We start from the raw sequence: 21,698 nt of genomic DNA, 5'->3' as shown, positions 1-21,698 counted from the left end.
CAGATATTTCTCATTGTATCCCATGCCTGAAATGCACATTCTGCAACTTCCCATATTTTTTGAGAAGATGCAAGTGTAGGGATGGCTCGCATTGTCGTAGGTGAACAAATTATATCCCTAACTTGAAACAAAATTTCCAGTAAGAGAGCGCATACCCATAACTTCCATTTTCTTCGGTGTCAGACTGCACAACTTGAGATGAAAATTGTGAGATTCACACTATGAGTTTTTTTAATTGCACCAGCCTTCATTATAGCAAACTTTCTTTTGCTATCATTAGATCCCATCACAGAATTCAATCATATAGCTACAGAGGTAATGCTTCTGATGTAGCATCATCTTCTAAATTGGAAGCCACAAGAGTGCAACTAAGGAAAGCACAGTTCCAACACGATAGATGTTTTCACACAACGTATGATAAAAAAAATTGAACCAACATTATCCTTTACAGCACCTTGGGAGATCGCATGTATTTCTTTTTTTGCAGCAAGTTGAGATCTTATTGAACTAGACTTGAGAAGACCATGCAAAGGTGGGATGCACCCTCCAAGCAACACTTTGACCCATAATTCCTCTTCTTTACAAAGATATCCTAAGACTGTAGCTGCATGAATTTTCATTCCAAGGGATCCCGATCTGAGAAGAGAGAGACTAAAATAGGCATTGCTTGAGAATGGGCACCAACAACACTGAAAGAATTTTTACATGTATTAATCAGATCCAATAATTTCTTCAAGGAACTTTCCTTTTTACAACCCTTGGGCATTAACTCAGTCCAGGGATCATTGAAAATAACAATTATGAGATCATAATTTACCCTTTTGAAGCTTTCTACACCATCTTCAACAAATTTTACAAGATCTGTCTCTGTGCCAAGATCTATGCATAACAAGCTTCTATAATATGAAGCTATGTTGCAATATAAAAGAAGATTTGTGCAAAGGAACCAAGATACAGTGGTGGTATACATGCACAACAGAACAATTGAGACATAACAACTATGCCAAACAACCATGCAAAAATATTAGGCATGTCTAGGTCTTTCCTTTCCTTCCCTTTCCAATATGTAATTATTGTTTCCATGACTTCTTAAGGTTTTAATATAGGAGTGTATTCCCATTCCTAATTGGATTTTAAGATATAGAAATAGTGCGTGATGCCTATTTTTTATACTTCTGCAGGTAGGATTGTGAAGGAACCATGACTTTTCAAGCAAGGATAAAAGAGAAAATAGATGGCCAAAAATATCTTTGGCATAACAAGGGCAGTGAGAACATTGATTGATAGCTTGGGAAAGTCATGGTCCAAACTTATAATTAATGGAAGGAGAAATTCAAATGTATTCGGTAGAGCACCATCAAAGATAAAATATATTTGGCTAGCAACAATAGGAATTCCTTCTCTTCCTGGAATATCATCTAGAAGTCCCATACTTGCCAGCAATAGGGCATGTACTAGGGTGTCAACATAAGCCCAGTCAGTTTTTCACACTAGCATCTCCAATTTTGAAATTTAAAAGGCCCGTTTGCTCCAAGTCGAGTATTTTTGGAAGATGACGCTCCTCACCAGGCCCATAAATATCAGCATGTCAAATCGCACACATATGATGCTCTTTCCATCTTATTTTTAGTGGACGATCATTTCTCTTAATAACTAATTGTTCATCAAGATCTTTGCTCTGACCATAAGGGTCAACATGATCTTCGAATGTTGAATATCTCAATGTTTCTTTGCCATTTAAAATCTCATGTTCACCATATACAACATTATATGTGTTCGTATATACAAGCCTATTCACACTATACCTGATACAAACATCTAGTACAAGGGAATTTTCATTTATACTTCATCAACATGACTTGCTTGAAGCATTTATTTGCGTGACATGCCATATGAATCAAGGTGGAAAACAAAATCTACACCTTTTATAACTTTCTCAACATCCATATTTCTGCTTACATCATAATTTTCCTAGTTAGCATAACGCCAAAACAAACTTGCTAGATATGCTTAAACTTCTATTCAAACTCAGGACTACTGCCGAGTCCAAGAAAGTCCAAACACTTAAGGAAATGCTTCTTCGCCTCAGACTTGAAACAAGTGTCCTCATAAATACCCAAAAGTACCCTTGTTGGCATAATAGTATCTATTCTTATTAAGAGATGCTTTTGATGTCAATAAAACTCCTAGCTTGATTGCAACCTCGTTCAAAACCTTGGGAACAAAAGGCACACATAAGTATGGTCCTCATAGCTAGTTAAAAGTAAAGTATTGTTCACTTATGATAAATGAAAATGCAGGAAGCCTTGGGACAAGGTTTGAGAAAGAGTTATTGCAATATGCCATAAGGTACAATGCATTTAGAAGAAAAAGAATAGGGTGAGGTAAGGGACGCACAGACATTGTCTTATCAAAACATAGGCGGACATAGTCCTTAATGATAGCTAGGTAATCTAAAATTTTGGCCAAGTCAAGTGATATGAATGACCAATAAAACATTGAAAAGCATAGGGGGACACAAAATTTCGCAATAAAGGTTAAAATTTCCGGGTGTTGTTGTATCAACTACAACACCTTCACAACAATTGATCATTGTCAACTCTAATCATTGTACTCTAATGTCCATATGTGTCTTAGGTTGGTTGAATTAATTTTGTTTTAATTAAGGATCAATAAACCATGCTCACACATAAATTTTCAACCGGTGTAGGTCTATTATTTCAAGGCTATTGTGCAAAGTATATGCAGGAACAATGTATAACTCGCTCTAGTGACATCAACCCTTAAAATGGCACTATAATCATCGCTCTAAGCACTCATAAATCGTTGTTGTCACACTCACTCAAATCACTTAAACACTCAACCATTGCCTGCAAAGGAAAATCAACACTCTTCCAATTTAATCTCAATTGAATAAAAGACACATCCAATCAAACTAAAAAGCACTTTATAATTGTCACTCAACAATACATCAATAAGACCTCTAGACTCTAGCAATAAATCAATACAAAGCATGCATTAATATGAGTGGACTAGACTATGACTTAAACTGTTCCATGATTAGTTGAAACACTATCCTGAAATCCAATAAATTATTAATTGCAATGCATCTAAACATCAATAGCATTAATAGTGAAATAAATACATATCTAAGCTAACAGAAATCACACATACACATATAGTACCTTATTAACTCAACAACCCTACCAAAGAGGAGGGCCCTTCCTCCTTAACATGGATCTGATACACTCAACTAGCAAGCTAATAAGTAAAGAAGTAAGATGCCACAAATCATCAAAGTTGCATTGACATTAAGGAATGATTGTGTTTACATAGTGTTCCAAAATCACAATGTTGATGTCGCCCCCGTAAGTCAAGGGGAATTCTCTTTTATAAATTACATACATCTATCTTTGAAACATAATAAATCATGAGAATCTCTCAATTCTCTAATTATCTAAATCAAGAAACATATCATAACAATTTTTTATGAATATAAGATACTTGAACATTCTTTCCAAAATACAAAAAACTAATAACTGGAAGTCCTAACTGTTTCGATCATCTTGGCTATTCTGTAAGTAAATAAATCACTTTCTTGGGACATTTGTCAATGCCAACTCGACCAAGTGACAACATATGTTGAACTCTACATTGTTGGAAAACAGAGGATTTAGAAAATAGAGTACTGACACAACATCAATATAAGCATGTCTTTGACTCCATAATTGGAAGACAAAATCTGGGACATAACATCCCTGCAACAACACCTTTAACGATCCAAGCTTCCCTTTCAATAGTCCCTTGTCATTTTTGTTAATAATATTTCCTAAAATAGTCAAACTCACATCAAAATACAAGCAAAGCTAATAAAGTAACGCGACATGGAAAGAAACATACTTTGGTCATAGGATGATAAATAGGGTAACATGATATAGCTTTTAAGGCCAAAAGGATAGGAAAATAAGAAAAATAGGTACAAAATGGCGTCAATTCCATGTCCCAAAACCATTGAGGCTAGGTGAGGCTCCATTGCTATGTGAACTAGTTGAAGAACTGTTTATGAAACCATTGAGATACATGGATTTCCTCTAGCCTCCCCAACAATTTTTCCACTACATTGTGCATGGCTTAGAGGGAAGTGGGAATGGGTCACTTACTCTCGATATCATGAAAAACATTATCTCCAAGAAAAGGGAGTCTATAAACTCCCATAACCAAACTGCCTTTATTTATCAATTTTCATATTGTCAATTGGCCTTTCATGTTGGCCAATATAACTTCACACCAATTGAAAATTGTCATCTCTAAACACTATACCCCAATTTCTATATGTGCCCTCATGACTAGGTGAGGCCCCTTTGATCCTGCTATATAGGTGGTTGTGGAAAGCATAGTCCTAGGAGTGAAGCTAATCACTTCCTTAATAGGAAATTTAGTACTCACTATGTTTGCCTTGTTCCCGTAATAATGGGCCACATAATTATTTGCATTGTCCCCTGTTGTGGCTCTCCTTCTTGTAATGGCTATCAGGAAACCTAACCTTAATAGCCTTGTAAGGAAGTAAATATATTCAATTTCAAGGACTAAGGGTTTTTTTCACCCTAAATTGTTGCTCAATATGGTCCCACATTTGAATGAGCCTTTGAAGGAGCCCCAATTTCCCTTTCATGTTCTAAGATTTAAATAAATTTAGTAGTGCACAATCCCATAGTACAAAAGTTGTAAGGCCATATGTAAAATCCTTTATATCATTCTCATATTGTTCTCTCTCTTTCCATTTGGTCATCATTGATGAAAGCCTAACATTAACAGAAGAAAACACATCAGTGGGAAACATTGATCAAATACCCATATGAAAGGAAATTTTCGGTGCCTCTATATCTAATGAAAGGTTTCCTAATCACCCACACAGTGATTAGTACAAGGTCATGGTCACTCCCAACCTCAAGTGTATAGGACGACTAGTTAAGCAGCCTAAAGACAAAGTAGGGGTATTTTAGGGCCTAATTTTTAGTGAAAAGTTAGCAAAAAGACATCAAAATGAAGAGGAACGAAAGGAGAATTACCTAGTGGAAAAATAAATTGATTCATAACATGTATTCTCCAGGATCTTGATCCAAATTTTGAATGGTAGGGTGGGTTTTTCTTCACTAGTGTAGTTTAAACAAGAGTAAGTGTGAAAATGAGTCTAATTATGCATAATTTCTTCTATATTACGGCCTAAAAACACCTAGTTGTGAGTGAAATCACCTTCAATACGTCATAGTTTCTCCTCCCTTCAATATTTTTTGTACATTTATGCATTTTTTACGCCCAATTGACCTTTCAATGAGATGTTTTGGATTAGGTATACTATGGCTCTTTTGGAGCTTTGATGTGTCATCTCACTCAAAGGCTATGAGGTGTGTTTTCTTAGCTTTGGAATGTACCAATAGGTATTTCCATTCCATCTTTAATGCATTACTAATGTCATTTCCATCTTCATTTAGGTCTAATATCGTCAGGTTGTGACACTAACCTTTATTTGTTTGCATGTTGTAACTTGCACGATATAGCCTTCCTTCACATGGATTCCCTATTTTAGCACCTCATTGTTATATTGGTGTCCATTTTTCATCTTTTAAAGACGCAAAATCTATCCTTTTTACTTGCCATGAATATGAATATAAGCCTCATTTCCTCTTGTATTTCATTTTCTTGTTATACCGTAGGAGGACGTCAACAACTCTTTTATCTTATGATCATTAATATGCATTGTCTTGTTCACTTATGCATGTTGATACTTCTTGGCCTTATTTTTTGTCATTGCAGTCACATTTCCCTTGGCACTAAAGCTAGCATTTACTTGGTGTTTTAACCCTTTCTAGAGAGTACGCTATGATGAGTGGGTTTCTTTTGCTAGCCTTTCTTATTCACCTTGCTTAGGGAAATTATGTCAGCTCATAACAAGTTAATACCCTCTATACCACTTGTTTCTTGAGGATGAACTTCATACAATTCTCATGTTCATTAAACATTGAATGGTAACAAGCATCCTTTCATCTCTTTTTTCAAGCTTGTTAAAACCTCACAAAAACTACACATTGTATCAAACAAATTATTACCTCTTCTTTGAGCTTGTTAAATCATGAAGAAGAAATGCTATCAAATATCCTTTTAATTATTTTTTGGGCTTGTTAAAACTAAATGAAAAAATCACTATTGAGCTTACTTATCTTCTCTTTTGTGGTCACTAAACTATGAGGGATATATCAACAAATAAAAAGAGGGGGGGGTGGCGGGGTAGGGTGCGGGGCGGTGGCATCTCGGTAATTTATCATTCAAAATGTCAGCATCCAATGTGTTTACCTTAAACATGGAATGTATTTGAGTTAGTAGATTATAGATGGGATTTTTATTTACTAGGATCCATACTATACATATTGTTGGGCTTCCAATTTGTCATAATTTTGTTGATGAAACCATCGAGTTTCACATCATTCCATTCACCCATTGTCATCATTTTTAACCATATTTCTTCATAAACTCACCAAATTCCCGTATACATGTTTAAATGGTTTTTTATTATTATTTCCATTATTTTTAGTAGAATAAGAACAATTTTGCATGGTTTTACTAATGACAGTTTAGCAAATTCAAGTTGTTGCAATTTTGTCATGTTTTGTAGCTATCTCCATGGTTGAGGTAGTAGCACCACTCTAGAAGGAAATCTGACACATGGAAATTGTTTTTAGAAGCTCTAATATATTTGTATTGGTAAAATTCCATTTATCTCGCACATGTGGACCTCCAACAAAAGATCAAGGGAAAAACGTACCAGTTTTGACCAGTCAACTTCAAACACGTTTTCTGACAAAATGTAAGCGAATTTCGAAAAACCAAAACATGGGTTTTGTTAAAAATGGACCCAATTAAGTTTGTATTAAGTGGTTTTCTCACATTCATTACCATTTGAGAGATTTTCAAAGTTATTTGGAGTCTTATTTTGTAGATTACGTGGATATACAGTTTTTCAATTTTTCATTTAATGCATAGTCAACAAAAATGACTGAATGAGCTGTTATTTAGAAATTTATTGGCATAGATATAAGTTTTATCAGACCTGGGCTGATCTTTTATCCAAAAATCCTTGAAATTTGATTTGATTATATCTCATGAATAAAACTCAAGCAAGAAAATTATGAGTTTGTTAATTGTCTCCAAAGTCTATAAATTGGAATCTCTTTGATGAGAGGGATGATCAGAGATGTCAAGGATGATCATAATTTGTAATTGTTGCTACTGATTGAAGGATTAAAACTCTATTTTTTTTCCATTGAATGTAATTTTTTTAATATGGTGCATCTCTGAATGAAATTGGTGATTTAAATCTCTTCTCTTGATATGAGTTTTCAACACCTTGTAGTCCTCAGGAGTTCCCCCTGGAGATCTGTGAGAATAGTATAGATGCTTTCCATTTCTTCCATATTCTCATGAATGGTATGTTTTACATAGATTAATTGTTTATGATTTCTTAGATTAAAAATGTTCATGATTCCATAGATTAAAGTTTGTAAGTTTTAGAACAAAATTTCCATGCTTTCATAGGATAAAATTTCATGTTTTCTTATATCAATAATCTTTATGTTTTTTTTTCTAGTTTAACATTAATTTCCTTTCCAAAAAGTTAGTATTTTCAAAGTTTATATTAAATAATCTAATGAATCTAATTTCCTTTTGAAGTTTCCAATTCATTTTAGTTTTTCATAAATATGAAAGTTAATTTCCTAGCACATACGGTGTAGTGTACTTCATAAGCTCACATACCCAGATTGACATATAAATGCAAGTAATTAATAATCAATTAAATCACCCAACATTTTGGCGACGTTTCCGGGGAAGTATACATAGGTGTTAGCTTTTAATTACATCTCATTCTTAGTTGCATAAGACTAATTTCATTTTAGTACATCCTAGAAGTAGATTCATTAAAAAAAACTTCAATCACCTACCACCCCCACTATATCACGTGGTGCAGTAAGAGCCACATCATCTTCCGCATCATGAATTATTATTTTTGCAGGTAGAAGAAGAGGTAAAAGAAAAAGAGGTTGAAGAAATGGATGGAGATGATGACAATGAGGAAGATCGTTTTGGATTTCCCATTCAAGAAATTGATATCAATGTTCATATGAAGAACATCCCTCCATATATACTTCCTAACTTCAAAGGTATGAGATCATAAGACCCAGAAACCTTTCTTTTTGAATTTGAAATAATTTGTAGATCTTATGGCTACTCATTACACATTCGAAAATTGAATTTATTTTTGGCAACATTAAAGGATAGATCTCTTAGATGGTCCATGACTTTAGGAACAAATTCTATAAGGAAATGGGATGATATGGAAAGAGCATTTTTGGAAAAATATAAAGATTATTACATACACAATGACCCATGGGGGCTTCAATGGAGGAGCAATACCATACCATGTGCATTCATATTGGGGCCCGGATATATATTGAGAAAAAATGACATAATATATTGGGCATATAATAGGGGATAAAGGGTTTTTATATTGGAAGTTAAACAAAATGGAGCTCAAAGCTAATGAATAAATATAAAGGGATATTAAAAATGTTAATGAAAAAATGGATACCTACAATATTTAGTGAAAATAGGGGTTTTCTAAATTTGGAAGGTGTATTGGGTTCGTATTGGTAGGGGGTTAAATAATGTTATATTTAGAGGTATTTTTCAATATGTAGTCAAATTATGGGTATTGTTCAATATGTCATGAATGCACGTGCTATGTTATAGGTTCATTGATTGAAGCCCCCATGCGATGACTTTAGAAATCAAGTCTTTAAGATGAACCAAAAAGAGGATGAAATCATATGATCCAGGAGGATCTCGTCAGATCAGTTATACAGGTTCAATTTCATCATCAACTTCGACAATAATGTTTCTAGTTCAGGTTGTCCGATAATGTATATGGTTTTCATGGAGAGAAGGTTTGATACTTGGTTGTCGACATGTTGGTTGTCGTCAGTTCTGCCAAGATTTTATTGTTGAAATGGGTTTTTCGACCACCTCACAGGTTTTGGTGTCGATGGGTTTGTCGTCATGTGATGTTTGTTGCTAAAGTCGCTTTGTGACATTTAGTTGTAAATGGGTTATTTTAAAAATAAACCTAATACAAACCTAATGAAAACTACACCATGCATTATCCTAAAACCCTAACCTAAACCATACATTAAATACATTAAAAACTAATACATGTATTAAAAATGAATTACCCTAAGTCCTAAACCTATCTGCCATATTACATTACAAACTATGTAACAAAAACCATGTATTAAAATACATAAACCCTATGTAAAACCGTCTCGGCCTATAATAAACATTATAAAACAATATAAATTGAAAATATCAATCCTAACCGCATGTATGGAGACCGTGACGGAGAGGACATGTGAACAAGAGTTAAATAGTCAGGTGGAGGTTAATTGTGGCATTAACATCATGGTTAGGCAGGGTAACTTAACCGTAACCACAAGTCGGGAACTATGTCATGTGAACAGTCATAGGCAGAGGTAACATCGCGGATAACCACCAGGCTTGGAGACTGCATCGCTAACTGCATCAGGAACCATGACCATGTGAACAATTGGTAGCAATTAAACTTGTAGTCGAGGTTTATAGACATCGGAGTCTAATCGCGATGGTAGCCATATCCATGTGAACGGTGTAACACATATCCACCAATGGTTAACCATTTCGACCAGCATGCAGTAAAACTATCGGGATATAATTGCAGGTTAGTAATGATGTTCACATGCACTCTCTCCCTCCATCTGCCCGGTTAACAAACTGCTAATGGTTTCGTGCTATTATAAGGTTGCAGGTGGATTTATTATTCGAAAATTGGATATTTTAATACACCTTAAGTGCTTAATGTCATAATGTGACATAATATATTCAACTAAACCCTAATTTAACCGTAGAAGTCAGCTCATTCACTCCTAAACTTAGCCTGAGGAGGTTAGAGTGCATTTGCAGTGTTATTAAGGCATATTTTCTCATTGAAGATGGGGGAGAGTGGTTTTGAGTTTTATGTGCAGGTTCTAGAGGATATAGTCAATTTTGTTTTTAGTGTAACAGGGGCATCGAGAGTGGGAATTGGAAACTGAGACAGGCATTGGAAAGCTGGTTCAGAGAGATTTCTTATGACAGTGAGAAGAAGTGCCCACGTGCATATTTAGTTTGGTCAATTTTCTATGTAATCAACCTCTTTGGAATCAATCCTAATAAAGCGGTCTCCCATCTTGAAAGCAGACTCGGAGACATAGTCCGTCAGGGACAAACTTCGTAATCAATCTTGTTGTCTAGTATTGTTGTATATTTGTTGTTTTCACTTGTGTTTTCATCTTACTTATGTTTTCTCATCTGTCATAAAGCCTTTCTTCTCAAGCAATTCTCATATTTTCAGTGCTTTAAGTTAACATTCATTTCACTGTTGGTATAATCAATTCTACTTTAGTTTTAACATATGATTATTTTAGATCATATAATTTGGTATCAGAGTAGGTTGCATTTATATAATTTTCCATTGAATGTTAACCAGGTCAAAGTTGCAATGTGGAGAAGGAATCCTCGAGTAGATTAATCCAGAGATTGGAAAGCGAAGAGTCATTCATAAGCCGACCATTAGAGGATCTGATGCAGGTGAAAATACTGAAACTAAGATGAGTGATGAATAGTTTCAACAAGCATTCTTGACTATGCAGTAGATGTTCGGAGATATTTACGAGGATAAGAAGGTGAGAGATGCAAATTCTTCTTCAAATACATCGAAGAAGGACAAAGGTAAAGGAAAGGTTGATAAACTACCTTCACCTCCATCATCTCCATCATCATCATCATCATCATCTTCTTCTTCTTCTTCTTATTCCATTGCAGGATCTGAAATAGAAAAGAAGCCTATGAAAACATCTCTTTTGAAACTTGATGTAAAATTTGAGTTACCTATTTATGATGGTGAAATGAATCCTGAAAAGCTAGATAACTGGATTAAGCGGTTAGAAGTGTATTGTCGTATTCAGAACATCTCTAATGATAAAATGAAAACTCAGTTAGCCTACACTTAGATTGGGGGGAACAAATTTAATCTGGTGGGAAAGTAAAACTCAGATAGATGTAAAGAGGAAAGGAAAAGTTATCTCTTCATGGTCTATGTTTTTAAAATCTCTTAGGAAACAATTCTATCCTTTAGGATACATGCAGCAAGTTGTTATTGATTTTTGGCATCTGAGGCAAGGTAAAGTGAAGAGTTTTTAGGAGTTTACTCAAGAGTTCAGAAATAAAGCATTGGCGCTTGGTATTTCATTGGATACACATGAAACTTTATTAAAATACATTGGAAGTTTACATTCATATTTGCAGCATACATTATTGATGTTTAATCTTGATGATTTTGATGAAGTGTGTGTTCATGCCATACATATTGAATCAAGTGGAAAACCATTTAATTTTTCACTACAATCATCCAAACAGTTGGAAATCGAAGATTCCAATGACAGTAAGGGGAAGAACAATTCGAAGAGAAACAAATCAGTGATAGCTCAGAATGAAAGACCTACTTGTTCTCATTGCCATAGAATCGGTCATGATGAATATAAGTGTTGGAAACTTCATCCAGAACTTAAGCCCAAAAATTTCCTTAAGGAGAAGGATGAAAAGAAGGCAATTGCAACAGTCCAGCAAGATCTAGGTTCCGATTCAGGAAATGAAAGGAGGATAACTTCCATGGTTATGATAGGTAAAAATTCTGACATTGGTTCAAGTTCGAATACTATTTCATCTTCATCAAACATAAATCCTTCAAATGAGGATAAAAGAGTTGAATTATTTAAGATAAGGATAACTTCTAAGCACACAAAGATAGATAAAATGTTTGATAGTGGATCACAGGCCAATTTAATATTTGAATATTTAGTTAAGAGTTTGGGTTTGGAGACACAGAATCATCCAAGACCTTACCCATTAGGATGGCTAAATAAATCAACTCAGATAAAAGTCATAAAACAATGTCGATTAAGATTTGCCATTATAGCTAATTACATTGATGAAGTGGAACTAGATGTGGTTTTAGTAGACATATGTGCAGTTGTCTTAAGAAGTCCGTATCTTTATGATCGTGATGCAGTATTTTATAGAAGAGAGCATAAATATCACCTTAAGAAAGATGGTTTTGAATTTATTGTCAGGGCACATCAAAGTAAAAATCACTTGAGTTTAGTTTTTACTAATCAGATGAAGCGATTAATAAGTTCAAATAAAATATTTGTAATCATGTGTGTAAAGTAACAACATAAGAATCAACAAGATGTTTGTTCAAGTTATGAGTCTCAGCTTAAAGATAGTTTGATCAATGAGGTAGAAACTTTTCTAGTTATATTTAAAGAAACCAAACATCTTACTCATAAGTAGGGAAAAAAACATGAATTATAGTTTGTGCCTAAAGCTCCTCTTCCTAATGTCAGAATGAATCAAGTGAGTCCAAGTTTGGAAGTTATAAGTTATAGGGATGCAAGTCAGTATTGGGTAAATTCAGTGTTAAAATTATCTTATATTGTGTCACCAATTCATGTTTCCAATAGTTTGGAAGTCTCTTTTCAAGTGGAGAGGAAGCCTATTCGTTTTCACATCAAAGCATTTTCTATAACAGTATCAAAGTATCCAAAACATCTAAGGGAAACTTATGCATCATGGAAAGTGCTAATCAATGGAAACATCAATTAAAGAATGAAGAAACAGTGATTCAAACAAGTCAACATCTATTTGATTACTTTCTATTAGCGCCTAGATTTACCTTAGGCTAAAAAGGTAGGATCCAGGGCCAACATCAAACCACGCTCAGCCTGGTAGCTAGCCCCACCAGGTTAGGAGAGGGCTCTCTCCGGGTCAATCCCAGCAAATTATGATCGATGGGGGCTTGAGATGACTGAAATATGTTCTGATCTTAGGCTAGGTAATTGCTAGACTTTCAGCATGTCTTGCCTCACGAAATAATCTCCGTCTTTGAGTTAAATTCCCTACTCATGTTGTTCCTTGGTCCCATACATCCCAGAAAACTCAGTCATTCATCAAAATATTTCTTTCATATTTATTTACCTAGCCTAAAATCAATATCCATTCTAAGTCATCCTTAGACCCTATTTGCTTATTCTTCACTGAACGTGACCAGGAGAGAGCCCTCTCCTGTTCGGGTAGGGCTAGCTACCAGACTGAGCGTGGTTTGTGGTTACCCTGAATTTCGCCTTCCTTCAGCCTAAGGCAGATTTAGGTGCTAACAATATAAATGCACCGAGAGTGACTCACTGACACATAATCTGTCGCATATTTCCTAGTGCGTTTATATTTATAGAACGCACCACCATAATGGTGGTGCATTATGTTCATGCACCAAAACGTGGTGCACCCTGTAAATTTACAAAGAGCATCGCACCTAATGCGAGCTGAACATATCGACCGCACCACACGTCGATTTTTTTTTTTTGTTTTGAAAAACCAATGACAAGTTCAACCTAATTTTCAATTCTAATCTGCTAAAAATTTAAATTAGAAAGGAACATAGAGATTACTTGTACGTTTGGTCATTGAGGAGACATTATGGACACGTAATGGAGAAAAATAAATTTTCACACCATTTAAAAAAATTGGAAACTCAAACAGTGGCACAGTACTGAAAGGTGGTGAGAAAGATAAGCATCGATGTCAAGGCACTTTCACATGGCAAGAGTGGAACCGGTGCTTTAGAGTTCTCCCTCACTGTATATGGTAAAATGAAAATTACAGCCAAGAGGGTTTTTTTTATTTAACCCTCCTTTGGTGCATTTCACAAAGCACACTAGGGTGGAATATATTCAAAACCACAATGTTTTTTTTTTAATTTAAAATTTTCGTGGTTCTTTATCGAGATGACTGAGGATTTACGTTACTGGTAATGCACCAGTGTTGTGGTTTTACAATAGCACTGGTATTTTTTTAGAAATTAGAAATATTCTATCAGTACACTTTATAACATTCCTTGGGGCATTGATATACATTTATTGCACCAGGACGTCATTGTCTAATAGCACTGGTACATTTTACTATATGAAGGATTCCGTGCTAGCAAATTTTCAAGCACCGGTTCATTTTCATATTTAGCGCACCGTGGTTTTTTATTTTTCAAGAAAAAAATTTCTACAGTGCACCATGTTATATGCAGCCCCGGTGCGTGTATTGATAATAAATCACTAGTGCGCTTAAATAATTTACACACACCATAAAAGAAACATCCGCTAAAATATTCGCCCGCCCACCTTGGAGAGTGACCTCCACTACAAACATATGTTTGGGCTATTTTTATAGGGGCCTTTGCAAAAAAATCCTTTAGAAGGTATTTTGCTTATAGTGTTTCAGCATTAAAGAGCTTCCTTCTAGTAAAATATATGGGACGATCAAAGTAACTCTCACCAGGTTGCACCAATATAGCACCCACAACAATTCCAAATGCATCAATATGAATATCAAATTCCTTATTCCAATCTAGATAAACCAATATTGGATAACTGACAAGATTTTCTGTCAGAGTGTTGAAAGCAACATCACATTCTTCAGTCCAGAAAAATCTCTCATACTTCTTCAAAAAATTCTCCAATGGTGCAGTAACCAAAGCATAGTTGTGGATGAGCCTACAATAATACCCTGTATGTCCCAAAGTAGACCACAATTTCTTAATACTAGTGGCTGGCAGCATATTTAGAATCACCATAACTTTAGCAGGGTCTATGCATGCACCATATTTACAAACAATATGGTCCAACAAAGTAACAAAGGGCACAACAAAAATAAATTTCCTCGAGTTCAATGAAATATTGAACTATCTACATTAGTCAAACATAACCCACAACAAGCTAGAATGCTTCTTCAAGATACTATAGATTGTCAAATAATCCATATAAAATTCAAGAAACTTATGAATATACTCCAAGAAAGCAGCAATAGAAATCCTTGAGAACACAACTAGAGTATTTTTTAGGCCAAATGGCATGACATGGTAAGCATATGAAACCCATTTAGTTGTGAATGTGGTTTTCTTCTTATTAGAGAAAATTTTAATCATAGAAATTTATCTTAAATTTTAGTAACCTTGGTGAATCTTACTAATCCTTAATATGAAAATTGTAAAATATTTGGTAACATTTTTGTAAATGTTTATATTTCTAATGATTTTATAGTAGTATGTATAAAAATTTTCCAATTTTTAAGGTAAAATGATTTTGTACCACAAAATTTGGGCAAAATCAATTCTATAGAAAATGGAAATTGACACATCGTTATTTTGGAAAGAGAATGGAAAATTAACCCACCTATGAATGTTAGCCCCTAAAATTTTCCCTACTTCTTATCCTCCTCTACAATATGAATTTGATGATATCCATAAAACCTATATGTAAAGGAATAAGTTTCATTTCCTATAACATTGTCTAAGATTTCATCGCTAAACAGAGTACAGCGCAGATCATGGGCACAATCATTATTAAGGCTTTGGTAGTCTACATAGTCTTGGATGTCATCTAAATCCTTCTTGTCCTGAATAACAATAGGACTAATCCACTCAGCCTCATCAACTGGATATATGAGACCTGAAACCAACATTTTATCTATCTCCTTCTTGACCTTTTGTTTACCCTGAGGATTCAACATATAAGGTCAATGTTTAACAACCCTCATGTCAAGTTTCAAAACAATTTCCATTTCTCCCAAATCTCCCTTTATCCCTTTTAGCTTTGAACCTGACACAGGAAAAATATCTTCATATTCCTTCTACAAATCAAAAATTCTTTTATAGTCTTCTCATCCGAGTAGTCACCAATAGAGGCTAATTTGGGCTTCAAAACAATTTCCATTTCTCCCAAATATCCCTTTATCCCTTTTAGCTCTTAAAAAATGTAGGAAAAGGATATTCATATTCCTTATATAAATTAAAATTTTCATTTATAGTCTTCTCATCCTAATAGTCACCAATAGAGGAGTAATTTGGGCTTCTCTTCAGTTCCAATATTATGCATCCACAAATTCAATGGTTTCAAATGTTGAGCATCCCTGACAGGATCATCTTTGATATCTCTTTCACCTTTAGATTCCTTGAATGTTAAATGTCTAACTCCTCCAAGTTGTCATCTTTAGGTTCCTTATTACTCTTGCTGCAAGCAATAACTTCATGAAATTCAACTTCATACAGATGTCTACAATCTCCATAACTATTAAATTCAACAAGTTTTCCACTCGAGAAAAACACTCTCTTAATTTCTTTCAAAGCCTTAATTATCCTTGCATCATCATTTGAGAAGGAGAAATCACTATAGAATTATGTTGTCAACACCTCCCAATTAGCTGTCTGCCTTTCCATTTACTCTTTTAGGTACCAAGCTTGTAGGAATGTACACAACGTATGGATGAAATAATGCACCCATAATTCAATAGGAAGTCCAAGTTTTATCCATGTTGTACTATAGGTATAAACATGTTACGAGGATTAGTATAACCCTGACATATAGGAATAGCTTCTAAATTATTCTCAGGAATAATAAACTAACACAACAAAGCAGTTTTAGTTGATTCATAGTTTTGAAACTAATCATGATGAGCTCTCCACCATCTTGCATGGGTTGCTTGGAGAGAAATATTCATCAAAGGAATATTTTTTGTTTCTTCAATAATTGAATCAACTTCTTTAATAAAATTGGTGACATATCCTATACCATTGAAAGTAGGGTAATCCCTTACCTTAGTACCAATATAGCAGGCACAACAAACAATTATGCAGTGTCTAGAGTGCATCATGTGGTCTCCTTGTTGCCAATCATTTAGTGCAACACATGACCCAAATTATATGTGGTGAACCCTCCAACTAAGAGAACCATCTCTTTTAGGATTGATATAGATCTCCCTCTTTCCTATAGTAAGATGATATAGTTGATCCAAAATATTTGGCTCTTCTACATCATCTACAAGCTTCAAAATCATGGACATTGAGAAGGATGCAATGGTTGTATGAATCTGATTCCATCTACTTCAAAAGTCTTGGTCTCTTGATTGAGGTCGACAACATCATAATTTTCAAAGGCCCAATCAATTCCCAGCAAAGCTAGATACAGATCTTTGTCACCCATTATATCAATATCTTCAAAGTCCACATAAGTTTTTACTCCTGTAATATAAACTTAAACATCTTCCAACCGGTTGATGGGGATAATGTTAAAGAATATAAGGCAAGATGACGTTAATGATTATTCTAACAATGATAATTTCTTGTGATGTATTTTTACTTATTAGGATTATCTTCTTCTTATTATTATTTTAGTGTGTTCTTCAATCATCAAATAACCACCAAAACAAGAGGATCAACAAGATATAAGTACACAAGATGTAGGCTCCAAGTCAGGGAAAACCTCTCCTTTTTAGAGGAAACCCCTTCAATATCTTCTTATAGATTATTTATTGACGAATACCAAGACCCTTGACCAACACTGAAGCCCTTCCAATACCATGATCAACTTCTCAATAATGTGCTTGCTTTACTACTTTCCAAACCCAACAGAATATCTTCCGACAACACTACTTCAACCTCTAGCCACAACTTTTCAGCCCTAACTGTAGATTTACAACCTTGCCCCCCCTGACAACAGTTACTACTTCAAACATGTGGACTAAAACTTCTTCTTCTTTATGTCCGTTTCTTTGACCATCTCCTTATACACTTTTTGGACATTCCTATTAGCATGTTTCATATATCAGCGCATTGATCATTTTGGATTTTCATAATCTTCTTGACAAAAGTAATAAACTATTTTTATAATGATATATGAAACTAAATATAACAAATCGATATCAATAAATTAATGGTTTCTAGTAATATATACATATAATTCTAGAAAATAATTTTATACAATTAGGAATATTTTGTAGTGGCTACAACCACCCTCCAAATTTTTGGCTCACATGCAAATTTTGGAGCCTACCTTGGATCTTGCAATTGATCATCGTTGGTCACTAGTTGGTAAGATGATGATCTCAAGCTTCCCCTCCTTGATCTTAAGAGTTGTTCATGTTCTCATATTTATGCAACATGTGTCATCTTTGGGCATAGGGATTATTATTTGTCATGCAAAGGGAATGTTGTTTTGCTTCAAGGGAGATATTGTATGTATGAGTTGTTTTCATTACATAGACATGTTTCACACTTACTTCACGCACCCTTGTCACAAAAGTTGTTGCATCAAGAAGAGTATGTTTTATACATTTTGGATGGTCTACGTTGTATCACTAAGTGTTTTTGCGTGATCATAGTTGAGTCCTATCACTGTTTACATATGTTTCACTGATCTCACACTTAGCTCATGTCCCGAGCAACCTAGACTCATTCAGCTTCCTGAAACTGTGCACTTTGATTCTGAAACCTCAAGCTTTCTCCCTTGCCTTCTAGAACTCCATAGTGCATAGAGACCCCAGCCTCCCTTGGCATCCAAAACTATGCAGTGGTTTCCTCCAGTGTCCTTCCCCTAGCCAAAACCCACTATCTCCAGAAACTATGCAGTATTGCCTCTCAGCTACTCAGTCTTCCTTGCAACCTAAAACTGTGTAGATGTGTCCTCCTAGAACCCATCCCACAATAGTGCCTTGCATCCAAAAACTACACAGTATTTCCTCTCAGCTGCCCAAGCCGCATTGCACTCAGAAACTGCACAAAGGTGTCCTCCTAGGACCCCATCCCACAACAGTGTCCTATGCCTCAAAACTATGTAGTTTTTTCCAAGCTACCCTATCTTTCTTGCATTCAGAAACTACATATATGGGCCTCCAAATGCTTCATCCCAGTACCAGTCACTGCCCACTGAAACTGCGCTGATCTATCTCTTAGTGACTATAGGAAAAGGTGACATGCTGAGATCACTCCCAAGGAGTTGAGGAGAAGGATCAAGAGACCAAGTGATGGAAAAATATCAGGACCACATGCAAACTTCGTCAGATGCTTGATCATCTCGAGGGTAAGTATGGTAAGTAAAGAAAACCTTTTGAAGTACACCTCTTAGTTGAGTTTGTAGGACTGCTTGTCATTGTCATATCATCCTGTCTTCTCAACATGCATGTGTGCAAACACAAAAAGGTCATTTCATGTGTTTCCTTTACATGTATTGTTTCCTTTTCATTGGTTTGACCAACTGCCATCTTCCGCATGTTGATTATTATGTCATTCTTGTGACCTTGTTCTGGTGATGTTGAAGGTTTGTCTTTATGTGTATGAGTTGTGTATACAATGTAAGAATCTGTCACACTCACACATGAAGTTGTAAACAATGTCGCGTAAGTGTCATCATGGTCATTCAATGATCTATCTCAAGTGTCACACTTGTCACTCTCAACCTTTAAACAATCACGTTGAGACATGGTGTCTTGTTGGTTTGAGGTGTCTTGTCATCGAGTCATGTTGAGTGTGTGTTCGCAAGATCATGTATACATGAGTTCACTCGCTCACACACTTAGCCATTTTTTAAAAAAATTGTCAACCGGACAACCCTCCATCAGCCAGACCTTCACTGAGTTGTGTTGCATAGTCTCAACCCTTAGTGACCCTGCACTATTGCCCAGAACTGCGTAGAGCTTGAGGTTGTCCTCCAAACAATCTGCACTGCACAATTCTAGAAGAAAGCCAGCTGAGTTTCCCCTAGAATAGCATAGAAGTTTCCTAAGAAGCCATTTTAGTTTATGTTTCCCACAAGCCCATCCATCAAGTGCCTTGCTAGTCAACCAGAGAATTTGACTTGAGTTGTAACCCAGGGCTATATTCATCCCCAAAACTACGCAGAAGATGCCCATCTTGCCTTCTTGCACTGCCCACAGAAACTGTGCAAACATGAGGGACATGCATCTACTTCCTATCATTGCACTATCCCAGGAGATTGCACAGTTCTTCCAGGCAGCCCCTGTACTGGCCTACCACGCTCTCCTACTAAAAACTGCGCAGTTTTCACTAATACCTCCTGTTGCACAAGACTCTGCATAGCCTAGAAACTGCGTAGTCATGTCCTACTTGACTACCTCCCAGAACTGTGCAGTTATGATGAGCAAGCTCCCGTAACCCGATCTCGACCTCCTCTAGAAAACTGTAAAGTTTTCACTGCAAGTGCTCCCTGTTGCCCGCAATGCCTTCCCCAGAAAAACTACGCAATTCTGCCTCCCAGCTAAGCCATCTCCCACAGATGTCACTATTGTCCCAGACCACTCAACACAGCCTCCCAGTGACCTCTGTGTAGTTTTTCTCGACAGTGTCCTGGAGCCTCGCATCCCAACCTAACATGTGCTCTGCACTATTTCAGAGCCTTATCCTCTCTTCTAGTCACCTGCACCTAGAAATGAAAGACAATGCATCATGGTAGATTAGGGGATTTCTGGATTCAATGTCATCTCATCATGAGTGATTGCAGAAATAAGTACATGGGTGATACATTGTGTGACTATGAATGGGATGAACAAGGGGCACATGCTAAAAGACTGCTCATGGTTGGACGAACACACGAATCATACAAAGTAGCAAGTGAAGCAGATACATGCACATGCATGAACCATCAAGAGAACACCAAAACCATCAAAGACCCTGCATGCTTCATCATGCAGAGGTGAAGATATGATACACCGAGAGCACACTCATCACTCAACAGCAAAACAACACAACCAACATGTACATACCAGCAGTGTCATGTTGAGTTGTGTCATGCGTCGTCTCAACCACATCACTACTGTGGGCCATACTTTTTATAATCGATGTAATTTAATGTGGAATTCCAAGAGACCCGCGGATGAAGTCAAAGAGTCATGCAAGTCGAACAGTCATGAGGGAATTCGAACAGTCACAAGGGTCAATTTCACCCTTGACTATTTATACCCCCTCATTTGTACAACAAGGGAATTTTCACCTTGGCTCCTCCCACATAGCCTTAAGAGTCTGTAATATTTTCTTTGAGGAGCGAGCAGTGGCTCTAATGCTCCACTAATGGGTTAGTGATGTATGGTGTACGAATGTGTCTTGGAATTTTCTCTTAATTCAGAAGCCTGTCACATGCCAACATGTTTTCACACATGTGTTGTATTTGTTTGCAAGACTATGCTTTGGATGCTTGTAATGCATGTTTCTTTAACTTGTACTAAGATATTTGAACTATTTGAGTTGTTTTAGTGCATATTCTGTTGGAAATGTGTTGTATGAATTGTTATCATTGTCTCGCCCGTGTGGACTACTCCACCGGAAACTAGACATATTCGTTCTTGTATATTTGTTATAATGACCATCACATTCGTGTGGACTACTCCACTAGGTGTTGTACGTTATATTCATTTACCTTAGTATTTTTTACTACCACATCTGTGCGGACTACTCTGCTGGAGGTTGCGCAAATCATGTTGTGTTGTGTGTGTCTCTACCTGAGTTGGGATTACTCCCTCTCGACTAGAGACTCACTTTCACCCTCACCCTCTGCAGTGAAGGAACATAGACACAATTTACACTAAGCACTCACTAGATATGTGTATCTCACTTTTTGAAGACCAAGTATATCACTTTCATGTGCTAACAAGAAAGAGCTAAGGCATATCTTTAAGATAATGGC

The 21,698-nt window shown here is 35.9% G+C and overlaps 1 pseudogene; it reads right to left on the bottom strand.

Annotated features, from left to right (window-relative positions):
• Window positions 1-852: 852 nt before the first annotated feature.
• LOC149239547 (uncharacterized) lies at window positions 853-14,803 on the bottom strand (annotated as a pseudogene).
• Window positions 14,804-21,698: the final 6,895 nt, after the last annotated feature.

Source organism: Pinus tabuliformis, chromosome 8 (genome assembly GCF_031772625.1).
Source record: "Pinus tabuliformis cultivar Carrire ecotype Pingquan chromosome 8, CPIR1, whole genome shotgun sequence".
Classification (NCBI taxonomy): domain Eukaryota; kingdom Viridiplantae; phylum Streptophyta; class Pinopsida; order Pinales; family Pinaceae; genus Pinus; species Pinus tabuliformis.
Note: the sequence above shows the minus strand (reverse complement) of the source record. Positions and strands in the feature narration are given on the sequence as shown.